Source organism: Benincasa hispida, chromosome 5, assembly GCF_027475165.1.
Source record: "Benincasa hispida cultivar pf3 chromosome 5, pf3_genome.v1.1, whole genome shotgun sequence".
NCBI classification, from domain to species: domain Eukaryota; kingdom Viridiplantae; phylum Streptophyta; class Magnoliopsida; order Cucurbitales; family Cucurbitaceae; genus Benincasa; species Benincasa hispida.
The window spans coordinates 18,343,527-18,355,480 of NC_143482.1; the positions used below are offsets into that span (position 1 = coordinate 18,343,527).

The window sequence follows — 11,954 nt, forward strand, 5'->3', positions numbered from 1 at the left end:
GGACTTCTTCTGTCTCAAGATCTAGAGGCTTAAGAGTGGACGCAACTTTAGGGTCTATTTTCTCGGACTTCTCCAAACTACAGGTTAGCGGGTCTTCGGTTATCACCGAATTCAAGTTGGTCGCAATGTGCTTCTCCCCTACTTCCGCAGTCGTGTTGTCACTTAGCAAGAAGATTGCTAAGCATTGTTCCTTCCTATTACCCCCAGCATTGCGAGGGAGCTCAGTTGCACTTGGCAATGCTCCTTGCGGTCGATTTTTCAGCTCACTTGCAATCTGGCCCATCTGTAATTCACGATTGCGGATGAACGTGGCCTGACTTTGAAGCACCGTCTCATTTTTCTCTATATATTGCGTCGATAGGCTCTCCAAAGAAGAGGATTGTGGTGGTTATTGTGAGCTACTTGCTTGATTGCTCGGTTTATCGTTGTTGCGTTGAAAGAATCTTTGTGGCCCTTCTTTTTGCACCATAAGTTGAAAATTTTGTTGTTGATTCTTCCAAGCAAAATTGGGGTGGTTTCAACACCCGAGGGTGTATGTATTGGAAAAGGGATCATCTCTCATGAAGCATACCGACTACGGGTTTGTTGGGCATTCCTCCATCGGGTGAGCATCACCGCAAAGGACACAACTTGCGTTCGTCTGTGTAATTGTGCTGACCTGCCCTTTCTTCGCTCCCGTATTATTAATTGCAATGCCTTGTATTAAACTCATCATTGCAGTCATTTGATTTTACAGGGATGCGATGGCTCCATTATTTTCGTCTTTTTCTTTGACTCTTAATCTCTTATCGCTTTCCCTCCAATCCTCATGATTTTTTGAAATGCGATCAAGTATACTCTTAGCCTCCTCATATGTTTTATCAAGCTGACCACCAGCGGCTGCCACATTGACAGCAGTCTGCGAAGAGGGATTCAATCCTTGGTAGAAAATCTCCATTTGCAGGCAGTCTGGTAAGCCATTGTATGGACAATCTCTTACCAACCCCTTGAACCTCACCCAGGCATCACTGAGTGATTCGTCATCTTCTTGTTCAAAGTATTTTATTAATTTTCTTCTCCTAGCGTTCTCAGTTGGTGGAAAATACTTCTTCATATACTTTTCCACCACCTGTTCCCACGAAGTTATCTCTCCCGGTTCGAGAGAGTATACCTAATTCCTTGCCTGATCACACAAAGAAAAGGGAAACAGAGTTAGTCGAGCTTCCTCGGTTGAGATATTTGGAAACAAAAAAGGGAAAACGGAGGAAAAGAGGTACTGATCAGACGAAAGCCAGAACAGAGGTGCTGAAGGAATGCAGAGTGTACGGACAGATGCCTAGGCTAAATTTAAATGAGAAATTACTTTGGACTACTCTTGGAAATCAGGTCATTTTTTAACCAAAAGTTTTTAAATTGATCTTAGATTTGGTGCGAGGGCTGCCATAATGAAATTCTAACGCTAAGGCTGTCAAATCCAAGGAAAATCGAGAGGTGCTCATCATTGGAGAAATAGTCGGGCTAGGTGGAGTGAACTTGAGACTCCAAACTATCGCTAAGAAATTTCAAGGCGAAACTTTAAGGTAAACTAGTTGAGATATTTTCACACATTTTTGTAGAAAGAAATGTCTTGAGATAAGGCACGAAAGTGTGTTTAATCTAAGCCTAAAATTAAAACTGAAATAGGGTTCAGTAGAAGAGTAAGGGAAACCAGGTGAACTGGGAGGAAAACGAAATCTCAGCAGGTCGCTATGAGTGGTTTCTCCTTTTACTCTTTTAAGCATATTCTGAATTAATATGCTATGGTTATGAATAAATGCTTATGTTCTGAAAGTAAATGAGGTTCAGATGGTTTGGGGGTCTATGGACCTAGCACCAGAGCTTAAAATAAATCCTTACAGGATGGTAAGGGAACCAAGGAGTCTAGTTCCTGAGCCTATGGAAAAGAAAAAACTTTGAATGGGATGGTCAGAGGGCCGACGGGCCTAGCTTCGGAGCCCATGAAGAGAACTATGTGCACATAGGTTAATGAATATTTTTAGATGTGAAATGTTAACTATCTACCGTATGTGTAGGTAGGTTTGTGAAAAGATTTTCATGGAATGATGGAGTTTTGCATTGGAACCTCGTGATATAATATTCATAAGCTGAAAAAGACTTACATGATTCCACTCACTGAGCTTTGTAAAGCCCATGGTTTGTTTTCCGTGTTCTTCTCATAGGTAGCAGAAGAGTCCAAGTTGTAAAGTTGGTCAAGGCCTGCCACAAGTTTAGAAATAGTACTATAAGTGTTTTGTAGTCGGGGTAGGGCAACATTAATGAATGTAATTCAAATTTGTAAACTAGTTTCCTAAACAAAGCATATGGAACCATTTGTTCCATTAAGATTTTCCGCTGCAATAGTAAACTAGTAAGGTAATATCAATAGTTGTCATGAAAGAATAGCATCTGTTGACTTCATGGCTTCTATTAGGTAAAAATTGAAATCTGGGAGAGGGCTGTGACATTTTAATTCAAGAATTTATACAAATGGTAATTTAATTTCACATCTTACCTTTTAATTCCTTTATATACTTTGACCGTGCAATAAAGAGTTAAGGATGTTTGGTGAAATTTTTCATCTAGGATTTTTTAATTCTTTTTTGAGTTATCTATTTCCAGAGTGCCCTTTGTATGATTTTTTTTTTTTTTTTTTTTTAGATTTTGATTAAAAAATCTATGTTTGTATATTTATTTATTATACAAAACATTACTTAAGCCAGTATTCATTATAGTTTTTTTAACATTTAATTTGATAGGTGAGGTTTAAAGATTTAAACTTCTGATCTCAAAAAACGTTTGTATACGTTAACTATCAAAATACTCACTTAAACGCGAAACCTTATAAACAAAGAATTACAAACTACTTGATATCAAATAGAAATCACATTGAAATAGATTGCAAGCAGAAACTGCTTAGTATTAAATGGGAATCAGATGATAATCGAACATCACTCTGATAGTACTGAAAATGTACAATCTTCCTCTTATTAATTCTACGTCATTACTATGTTTTAATGTGTTTATTTAGCATTTTTGTAGGTTTCAAGAGTATAAGAGGCATAATAGCAATCAAAGTACATAGTATCAAATAATAATCAGATGTCAATCGGATAACAACCAATATCAAATAGCAATCAGACAATCAAATAATAATCAACATCATTGAACATTAGATGTAATCAAATAGCTATCAGATGGTAATCAAATGGCAAACAGATGCAATCACGCATTTTTTACTATGAGAACATTTTGGTCATCCAGGTATTTCAATTGGGTTGGATTTATTAATTTTGTCATTCTTGCAAACTTTAAATTGTTAGATTATGGATTTAATTTTCATTTTTTAGTTTTTCCATTAGTGCAAGTGCTCCTAAATTTAATGTTAATGATCTCTCGACGAGATGAGGATCAATAAAGCTACAATATTTGACTAATAAAATTAAGAAAGAACTTAAATTTTTCTAGCGAATTTAAAAAATGAAAATATTAATATTTCTTTCAAAAACATCCTTTGAACGGTAGGGCTTTCTTTCTTTTATCTTTTTTTTTTTTTGTTCTCTTTTTTCCTTTTCTTTATATGCTTTTACCCTTTTAATTGAAGAATTTATACTAGTGGTAATTTAATTTCACATCTTACCTTTAATTCCTTTACATACTTTGACCGTGCAGTAAATAGTTAAGGATGTTTGGTGAAATTTTTCATCTAGGATTTTATAATTCTTTTTTGAGTCCTCGATTTCGCACTCTGTATGGTTTTTTTTTTTTTTTTTTTTTTTTTAGCTTTTGATTTTAAAAAGTCTATGTTTGTATAATTTTTTATTATACAAAATATTACTACAGATAGTATTGATTATAGTTTCTTTAAACATTTAATTCGATAAGTGAGGTTTAAAGATATAAACTCCTGATCACAAAGAAGGTTTGTACACTTCAACTATCACAATACTCACTTAAACGCGAAACAAAGAATTACAAACTACTTGGTATTAAAAAGAAACCACATAAAAATTAAATGGCAAGCACAAATTGCTTAGTGTGAAATAGCAATTACATGACAATCTAACATCACTCTGATAGCACCAAAAATGTACTATCTTCCTCTTCTTAATTCTACTTAATTACTAAGTTTTAATGTGTTTATTTGGTGTTTTTGTAGGTTTCAGGAGTATAAGAGGTAGAATAGCAATCAAAGTATATAGTATCAAATAATAATAAGACGTCAATCAGATAACAACCAATATCAAATAGCAATTAGACAATCAAACAATAATCAACATCATTGACAGTTAGATGGTAATCAAATAGCAATCAGATGGTAAACAAATGGCAAACAAATACAATCATGCATTTTTTTACTGTGAGGGCATTTTTGTCATCCGGACATTTCAATTGGATTGAGCTTGTTAATTTTGTCATTCCTTCAAATTTTAAATTGTTGAATTATGGGCTTAATTTTCATTATTTAGTTTTGTCATTAGTGCAAATGCCCCTAAATTTAATGTTAATTGTCTCTCAAAGAGACTAGGATCAATAAAGGTACAATATTTGACTAATAAAATTTTTAAAAAAATTTTAAATTTTTCTAACGAATTTAAAAAATGAAAATATTAATTTTTCTGTACAAAAAATCCTTTCGACAGTAGGGCTTTCTTTCTTTTATCTGTTTTTTGGTCTTTTTTTTTTTCCTTTTCTTTATAAGCTCTTACCCTTTTAATTGAAGAATTTATACTAATGGTAATTTAGTTTCACATCTTACCTTTTAATTCCTTTATATACTTTGACCGTTCAATAAATAGTTAAGGATGTTTGGCGAAAATTTTCATCTAGGATTTTATCATTGTTTTTCGAGTTCTCGATTTCCTGAGTGCTCTTTGTATGATTTTTTTTTTTTTTTTTTTTTTTAAGATTTTGGTTTTAAAAAGTCTATGTTTGTATGATTATTTATTATACAAAATATTACTTAAGACAGTATTGATTATAGGTTTTTCGAAAATTTAATTGGATAAGTTAGGTTTAAAGGTTTAAACTTCTAATCTCAAAAAGCGTTTGTACACGTCAACTATCACAATAGTCACTTAAACGTGAAACATTATACCCAAAGAATTACAAACTACTTGGTATCAAAGAGAAATCACATAGTAATTAGATGGCAAGCACAAACTACTTAGTATTAAATAGCAGTCAGATGACAATCAAACATCGCTTTGATAGTACCGAAAATGTACAATCTTCCTCTTATTAATTCTATGTTATTACTATGTTTTAATGTGTTTATTTAACATTTTTGTAGGTTTCAGGAGTATACGAGGTAGAATAGCAATCAAAGTATATGATATCAAATAATAATCATATGTCAATCGGATAACAACCAATATCAAATAGTAATCTGACAATCAAACAATAATCAACCTCATAACATTTTTTTTTTGTCATTTAAACTTCATTTTCTTCTCCGACAATCTTAATGGTTGCTTAGTTCTTGTGTACCTTTTGAACTTTGTTGTCCGTTTCTCTTTCATGATTCTGTATTTTGTCTAATATTTATCAACCAAATACAATATATTTTGTGTGACCAATGTTAAGAATACTCTCACAAATCAACATCTCGATATTGTTTGGTTGTTTTCTTTTGTTTTAACATTATCATGCGTCTATGTTTTTCTTATGAGATGTTGTATTTTGTTCATGTTTATCAATCAAATAAAAGCATAAACAAAACACCAACCAAACTTATTTGTGTCGCATCAACTCTTTATTCAATTCAGTCGCATAGAATTTATACTTAAACAAAACACCAACCAAACTTATTTGTGTTTGCCACTGCAAAGGAGTTAAAAATTTACTGTCGCATAGTAACTTGGTAGTCCCTGTGTTCGACCTTAGACTTACCAGGAAACCTAGCAAGATTTATACTTGGGGTTTTACTAGGAAAACTTGCATGTGCAATGCATAAACCATCATCACAATTATACACCATTATTTCATCACATTCACAACGCATCAAGTTTTTGGTGCCGTTTCTAGGGACTACGGCAATACATATTGCGCTAACTGCAACTTTTTTATTTTCTTTGCAGCTTTCAACCTCTATGCACTGCCTCTCCTTTGGTAAGGGAAGAAGAAACAACCGCCGACAACAATAAGAGAGAAATTCCAACATGGCGGAACAACTGGAAGATAGAGCAGCAAACACGAATAATAACATGACAAACCTCATTCTTCTGGTGAACGACCGTAGTAGACCCATCCCGGACTATGCGTTGCCCAACTTCTATGATATCTCCCCAGGAATCCTGAGGCCCACTCTAGGCGGATCGAGGTTTGAGATAAAGCCGGTTGTGTTGCAGATGATTCAAATGACCGGACAGTTTGGTGGAAGGCGTGGCAAGGATCCGCACGCCTATCTCCGGAGTTTTATTGAAATATGTAATACTTTTATGTTCCCAAACATCTCAGCTGAAGAAGTTTGACTAACGTTGCTCCCATTTTTATTATGCGACCAAGAAAGGAAATGGGCCTATTCTCTCGAACCAGGGGAGATTACCTCGTGGGAATAAGTAGTAGAGAAGTTCATGGAGAAATACTTTCCCCTGACTGAGAACTCAAGAAGGAGGAAGTTGATTACAAATTTTGAACGGGATATGACGAATCGCTCAGCGATGCCTGGACGAGGTTTAAGAGATTGGTTCAAGATTGTCCCCACAATGGCTTACCCGACTGTCTCCAAATGGAAATATTTTATCACGGTTTGATCACTGCATCGCAGATGGTTGCCAATGCGGCAGCAGCTGGAGGTCTGCTTGACAAAACGTATGATGAGGCTAAAAATATCCTTGATCTCATTTCAAAGAATCACGAAGACTGGAGGGAAAGGGATCAACGACTTAAAATTCGAGAAGGTGACGTAAACAATAGGGCCATCACATCCCTACAAAATAAAATGAATGTGATGATGAATCTGATACAAGGCATCGCAATCAATAGCCCGGGAATGCAAAGAGGGCAGGTCAACGCAATCGAGCAGACAAGTAGAAGTTATGCCGCTTGCGGAGAAGCCCATCCAATGGAAGAATGTCCGAGGAACCCGTAGTCTGTTTACTTCGTAAAGAACAATCCTTTCTCTAACACTTACAACCTCGGTTGGAGAAACCACCCCAACTTCACGTGGAAAAATCAACAACAGAGTTATCAACCGATAGTGCAAAAAGAAGGGCCGTAAGGATTTTTTCCGTGAACAAATGATCAATCGAAAAATCAAGCCAGCAGCTCACAAGCGCCACCATTTTCATCTCTAGAGAGCCTATTAAAGCAGTATATTGAGAAGAATGAAACAATACTCCAGAATCAGGTGAGTTCAATCTGCAATCTCGAAATCCAAATAGGACAGATTGGGGCGAGCTCAAAAGTCAACTGCAAGAGGTGTTGCCGAGTTCAACTGATCTCCCTCGCAACCTAGGGAACACGAGAAAGGAGCAATGTCAAGTTGTGACTTTGCGAAGCGGGAAAACAGTAGTGGAAGAGAAGAAGGAGCAAAGTAGGACTAATCTAGTTGCGATGGAACCCCAAACGCCGTTGACTCAAGATGAACCAGAAAAAAATGAGACGATGGAACCAGAAGTTGCATCCACTTCTAAGCCTATGGAATAAGGAACCGTGAAGGTACAACTACCACCATTCCCTTAGAGACTTAAGAAGAAGAAAAATGATGAACTGCAGTATCATCGCTTCATGGATATGTTAAAACAACTACATATCAACATCCTTTTCACTGAAGCGATTGAACAAATGCCAAAGTATGCTAAGTTTTTGAAGGACATGGTGACAAAGAAAAGGAGCACATGAAAGTTCGCAACGGTGGTGTTAACGCAAAAGTCAAACACCATTATTCCACCGAAAATGCGCGACCTCGGAAGTTTCACGATACCCTGCTCAATTGGTGGGATATATATAGGTCAAGCGCTTTGCGATCTTAGGGCCAACATAAACTTAATGCCTCTTTCAATTTTCAAACAATTGAATTTGGGGCAACTGGCGCCCACAACAGTGACTCTCCAGCTGGCAGACAGGTCCCTTGTTCATTCAAAGGGGAAGGTGAAGGATGTCCTGGTCTCAATTGACAAATTTATTTTACTGGCAGATTTCATTATTCTCGATTACGAAGCAGACAAGGATGTACCCATCATATTGGGACGACCATTTTTATCCTGGGCGCCCTCAAATTGATGTGTACAAGGGAAAGATCATGTTGAGGTGAATGGAAGGAAGCTCAGGTTTGACATTATTAAAGCCATGAAGTATCCAGAAGAAGAAGACCTATCAAATTCCAACAATGACCCTAGTTATAATGAAGAAGAAGAGTCCGAAGAAGAAAATGAAAGAGAGGATGCGATCGCATCCGTAGCAACCTGCAATGCGATCATGGAAACGACAAACAAAGAAGAAAAATTGACGTTGAATGAAGAGAGAAAAGCACAACAACCATCCTTGCAACAACTACCTACTGTGGAATTAAAAACCTTGCCAAGCCACCTGAAGTATGTTTTCTTGGGGCAAAATGAAACTTTTCCAGTGATAATTTCCTATGCGCTTCAAGAAGAACAACAAAATGTGTTGCTTAGCATCCTGAAGAAGTATATAAAAGCAATAGGGTGGACGCTAGCAGACATAAGAGGAATCAGCCCCGCATATTGCATGCACAGGATACGTTTCGAAGGAAACAAAAAAGGGTCTGTAGAGCTTCAATGCAGATTAAACCTTGCGATGAAAGAGGTTTTGAAAAAGGAGATAACTAAATGGTTGGATGCAGGCATTATTTATCCAATTTCCGATAGCACGTGGGTCAGCCCCGTGCAATGTGTGCCCAAGAAGGGAGGAATGACGGTGCAAACAATGAATTAATACTAATGAGGATCGTCACTGGCTGTGAATCTGCATGGACTACCGCAAACTCAATGCGGTGACGAAAAAGGATCATTTCCCCTGCCTTTTATTGAACAGATGCTAGACCGCCTAACAAGAAATGATTACTTCTGCTTTTTGGACGGGTATGTAGGATACAACCAAATAATGATTGCTTCTTAAGACCAAGAGAAAACCACATTCACCTGCCCCTACGGAACATTTTCTTTTTGCGAATGTCGTTCAGATTATGCAATGCGCCGAACATGTTCCAGAGGTGCATGATGGCCATCTTCTATGAGTACCTTGAAGATTCAGTGGAAATTTTTATGTACGAATTCTCGGTTTACAGGAAAACATATGAAGTCTGTCTAAAGAATTTAGAGAAGATACTAAGGAGATGTGAAGAGACAAATATTGTGCTGAACTAGGAGAAGTGCCACTTCATGGTGAATGAAGGTATTGTGCTCAGGCACAAAGTCTCCAAGGAAGGGCTGAAGGTGGATAAGATGAAGATTGAGGCCATTGAAAAGCTCCCACCACCAGCAAATGTGAAGGATGTTAGGAGTTTCTTGGGACATGCAGGATTTTATCGACGTTTTTTGAAGGACTTTTCAAAGATTACTCGACCATTGAGTCCGTTACTAGAGGCCGATAGAACGTTTGACATTGATACACAATGCCTCAATGCATTCAAGATACTGAAGAACGCATTGTAACCGAACCTGTGTTGATCGCATAGGACTGGACAAAGCCATTTGAGTTTATGAGCGACGCTAGCGGTTATGCGATGGGGGCGGTGCTAGCACAAAAGAAGAAAACAATGCTACACCCCATCATATATCCGAGTAGAACCTTGAACCCTACCGAAACGTATTACACTACCACTGAAAAAGAACTTCTTCGATGATCTTTGCACTGGAGAAATTTAGAGCTTACTTGCTGGGATCCAAAGTGATCGTTCACACCGACCACTTAGCAATCAAATATTTAATGACAAAGAAAGATGCGAAGCCGAGGTTAATACGATGGGTTCTTCTCCTTCAAGAATTCAACATGGAAATCATTGATCGCAAGGGGACGGAGAACCAAGTTGCGGACCACCTATCAAGATTAGAAAATCTGGAAGTCGACCGCTACCAATTAGAGGTGAACGCAACCTTCCCAGATGAGCAGCTGTTCAAAATTGAAGAGTTACCATGGTACGCAGACGTGGTCAATTATCTGGTATGTGAACAATTTTCGGAGAATTACACAGCCCACCAAAAGAGGCGACTTATACACGAATGTAAATCCTATTATTGGGACGAGCAAAATATTTACAAGAGGGGGTCAGACAAGATCTTGCGCCTATGTGTACCAGAGGCTACTCACCAACACATACTATCCCAATGCCATGACTCACCGTATGGTGGACATTTTGGAGGTCAACGTACAGCAGAAAAGGTGTTACAAAGTGGATATTTTTGGCCAACTCTTTTCAAGGACTTAAGAGACTATTCAATTAAATGTGACAGGTGCCAATGCACGGGAAACATTTAATGGAAGAATGCGATGCCAATGAACATTATCTTAGAATTGGAGCTATTCGACGTATGGGGCATAGACTTCATGGGACCATTTCCACCATAAAATGGTCACAAATACATTCTCTTGGCCGTCGATTATGTTTCCAAATGGGTTGAAACGATATCGTGCATTGCAAGCTATGCGGCGATAGTCTCCAAGTTCTTGTGGAAAAATATCTTCACTTGTTTTGGCACCCCACGTGCCATAATAAGTGGTGAAGGCTCCCACTTTGTCAATAGCATCATCAACAAATTTCTTCTTAAATATAATATTCACCATAAAGTCGCCACCGCATACTATCCACAGACAAACGCCCAAGCTGAGGTGTCCAATAGGGAAATCAAGCTGATCCTAGAGAAGGTGGTGAAGCTTTCATGCAAAGATTGGGTCATGAAGTTGGACGATGCCTTGTGGGCATATAGGACCTCCTATAAAACACCTATAGGCATGTCCCCGTATGCGCTGGTGTTTGGGAAGGCATGCCACTTGGCGCTTGAATTGGAACTCAAAGCACTGTGGGCAATAAAAAAGCTCAATTTTGATTTGAAGACTGCAGGGGAGGCAAAAAAACTTTAGTTGGTCGAGCTAGACGAATGGAGAATTCAAACATATGAAAATTCCAAGCTTTATAAGGAACACGCAAAACGTTGGCATGAAAAACGCATATGCGAAAAAAATCTCCAGGTTGGATAGAATATCTTGTTATACAATTATTGGCTACGAATTTTTCCCAAAAAATTAAAGTCACGTTGGTCCGGACCATTTATAATCAAAGAGGTATTCCCACATGGTGCACTTTAGTTAACCAATGAAGAAGGGACCAACGCATTTAAGTTCAACGAGCAAAGATTCAAGATGTATCACGGACGAGACTTGCATCGCGAGAAAACCTCCGTGGACCTGAGGAATTCCTGACTGAAGAAGAAATGAGCAGTCCCTACGATAGTATGCGATACAAACTCAATAGGGACACAACTCTTTTGAAGAATCCCTTATCTTTATTTCATGAACTTACTCTACCCTTTTTTTCATACAACACCACTATTAAAAAAAAAAAAAAAATTTACCATATTTTTTACCGTCTTGATTTTTTAGCAACGATCCAGGTAAACGATTGTGGTAGAGCTACACGATAACCGAAAAACAATACCAGTTTGTTCAGCCTATTGCAATCGAAGAAATCAGCTCGCCGCAAAGCAAGATGTGATCACAGATGATGCGGGCAACAGAGTAAATTTTGGGATTGTATCTTTCTTTGACTTTGTTTATTCAAAATTTTGAACTCTCGTATCTCATTCTTAACATGGATAATTTTATCACCGCATCCTCTTTAGCTGGAACAATCATTTAATGATTGATTACTTTCATTAGTCATCGTATGTTTTTCCGCACCAATTATGATTTCAATGATGAAATGCATGCCTTTATTTCTCATCGCATGTACTAGAATCAACTTAATTTCAGGATAG

At 37.4% G+C, this 11,954-nt stretch overlaps 1 non-coding gene across 1 annotated transcript; it reads left to right on the plus strand.

Annotated features, from left to right (window-relative positions):
* Positions 1–953: 953 nt before the first annotated feature.
* Positions 954–1,060, plus strand: LOC150035939 (small nucleolar RNA R71). The gene has a single exon (XR_016529907.1). It is a non-coding gene; the product is annotated as a small nucleolar RNA R71 (small nucleolar RNA).
* Positions 1,061–11,954: the final 10,894 nt, after the last annotated feature.